The sequence below is a fragment of the Montipora capricornis genome, chromosome 7, assembly GCF_036669925.1.
Source record: "Montipora capricornis isolate CH-2021 chromosome 7, ASM3666992v2, whole genome shotgun sequence".
NCBI lineage: Eukaryota > Metazoa > Cnidaria > Anthozoa > Scleractinia > Acroporidae > Montipora > Montipora capricornis.
The window spans coordinates 15,361,737-15,364,236 of NC_090889.1; the positions used below are offsets into that span (position 1 = coordinate 15,361,737).

General features: G+C 41.3%; 1 long non-coding RNA gene across 4 annotated transcripts in view; it reads left to right on the forward strand.

Moving 5' to 3' along the window:
• Nucleotides 1–2,500, forward strand: part of LOC138058310 (uncharacterized) — a 19,087-nt gene that overhangs the window by 728 nt on the left and 15,859 nt on the right. For 3 of the 4 annotated variants that reach the window (XR_011133846.1, XR_011133847.1, XR_011133845.1), the window contains exon 1: nucleotides 1–2,500. This exon is cut by the window's left edge and continues 728 nt beyond it; it is cut by the window's right edge and continues 257 nt beyond it. This is a non-coding gene — a long non-coding RNA (uncharacterized lncRNA). The other variant, XR_011133848.1, reaches the window with a different exon arrangement.

Genomic DNA, 2,500 nt, shown 5'->3' on the forward strand with positions numbered 1-2,500 from the left:
CGCACTTAAACCGTCAAATCGCCCAATGCAATCAGAGTGGAAAAAACTGAGGCCGATGCATTTAAAGTTAACTAACATTAATTGATTACTCCTCTTATCGCTGTCCTTTTTAAGCCGATCGGCCTTACTGTTAGATGTACTGTTAGATGTACTAAATAAAATGTTGAGTGTACACTTGCAAGGTCAAATAAACAATTTTGCGAGAACTATACTTGCCTTTTGAGGCTTTAGATATAATCTCGCTGATGTCTCTCGTTTTGGGAGGACTTCGTGAGTGACAAGAGAGAAGAAATCGGGTTTTCAACGGAATTAGAACGGGAAATGGCGTGGAGTCAAAGCAAACTAAAGAAAACAATATTTTCCCTCATCCGGTGACGAAACTGCTCAAGGGGTCTGTGGTTAAAAATTTGCTAAGATCGAAAGTGCTCTTTACCCTTTGTCTTAGTTTGATCAAAACGTGCTAAACCAAAGCGTGTAAGCCAATACATTTTCCTCTGTATTGTTTAAGGCGACGAGAATAGATTGTGATTGTTCCATTTTAAGTTATTCTCTATCACTAGACTAAGTACTTTATGAGAAGTGACAAGTTCCAGCGATTGATCATTTATCTTCAATTGAGGTAGTTCCGGAGTTTCCTTAGTAGGAAGCTATCCGCATTCAGTAGCGTTGAGTTTCATCCAATTACTGGAGCTCCAACAGACGACGGTATCGAGACTAGTTTGGTTGAGTTACTGTTCCTTACAAGCCCTTCCGACAAAAACACATCGTGACTTCCAAGTACAGCATTCGGGTGCACAGATATTCAAGTTGTTGAACATTACCAGAAACAATATTATTTTGTCCCCCGGGGAACGCCAGCTGTTATCGGAAGCCAGTCGAAGCTCGAATCAGTTAGCTTAAAGGGGCTAGGTCGCGCAATTTTAGGCAATTTCAGCACTGATCGAATGGTCATAGAATTAACTAAAATATCAAAATAACTGTTCAAAACTATAGAAGAACTCTAACAAAACACAGGGAAGCCAAGAAGGGACATGGATGGACAAAACTGGAGATGAATGAAATGGATTGAATTTGGATAAATTTGGAAAACGTCCGCCCACCTTTTTTCAAAGTTATATCAGTCTATATCAAAATGTCATTTACACAGCTGGAAAATCATTCTCAGTTGTTATGTGGCCGTGATTTTGCAAATGAACGACTCTTGCTCTGCCAATTTGACGTTTAGATTTCATAATTAACAAAATTAAACAAAATTATCTAAAATAGCGTGACCTAGCCCCTTTAATTAACGCGTTGTCGACGTTTTTTAGAAAGCTTATAATTCACGGTATTACGGACGTGCGAACTTTCAAGTCGAGACGCTTTTCTATTAGTACATTGTATCCGATGCGATCAAAAGCTTTGAAGAAGTCTTGAAAGTAAAGGCGAAGGTGTCGTCCAAGTGAATCAAGGTACGAGAGCCAAGTCACGGTGAATCATGTCTAGTAAGCAATACGTTATAGAGGTTCCTTTTAGACATCCAAACTGATTTGGGTCGATTTTGTCCTTAACGTCATTCATGAACTATGTAACTACGAAGTCAAGGAAAAGTACGCCTGATCGCAGGTTAACGCACGAGCAGAGCGATTGTTCATTACTGCGCCTTTCATTAACATGCGGACTGTAAAATTCAAAGCTCAATCGACAAATGCGCTTTTCGCTACCGTCAATCAAATGCTCGGCGGCTCCTCCCAGCTTCCAACTATATTGTCTGAACTGTGCTCAACGATTTGATTTGATTACTGCGCGCTCGACAATAGTCGGAGGCTTGGAGGAGCCGCCGAACATTTGATTGACGGTACCAAAAAAACGCATTTGTTCGTTGACCTTTGAATTTAAGAGTCCGCGTGTTATTGAAAGGTGCAGTAAACAAATCTATATTTTGTGTCGTTTTCGCTGTCATTGCCGTCCTCGTTGCTTAAAGCTCTTTAAAAGACTATGTGCTCGTTGGAAAACGGTCCTTGAAGAAAACCGGAAATTGGATATCGTCAGTTTCTTCAGATGTTTCGTCTCTCAAGTTGACATTACAACTTCTCCTTTCGGTTCCACATTCAGTCACACTTTCGCCGGTCTGGGTTGTGAGGCTATTGTAGCATCATTACCATCTAAACTACTATTTATAGCATCCCGCGTTTCAAAGACGGTGCCGCTGTGTTGTCGTTAGACTTTCGAAAAATCCTTCGTCTAGATACGCCCGGAACGAAGGACTTTTCATACTTGATTGGCGCCAATTTTAGCGACCCAAAAACGGGTCGCTGAGTTAGGCCAATCAGAGTAGTCGTCGTGCACCCCAGGGAATAGAGTTGTCAATCAAAATTTGCCACACGCAGTGAAGCGTGACTTTCAACATGCTACTATCTGAGGGAAATAATTCAAGAATATCTGTCTTGCTTAGATCTGTTTGTGTCTGCTCCAACCGGAGCTGGGAAAAGTCTGACCTTTGGACTAGTCCCGTACGCTT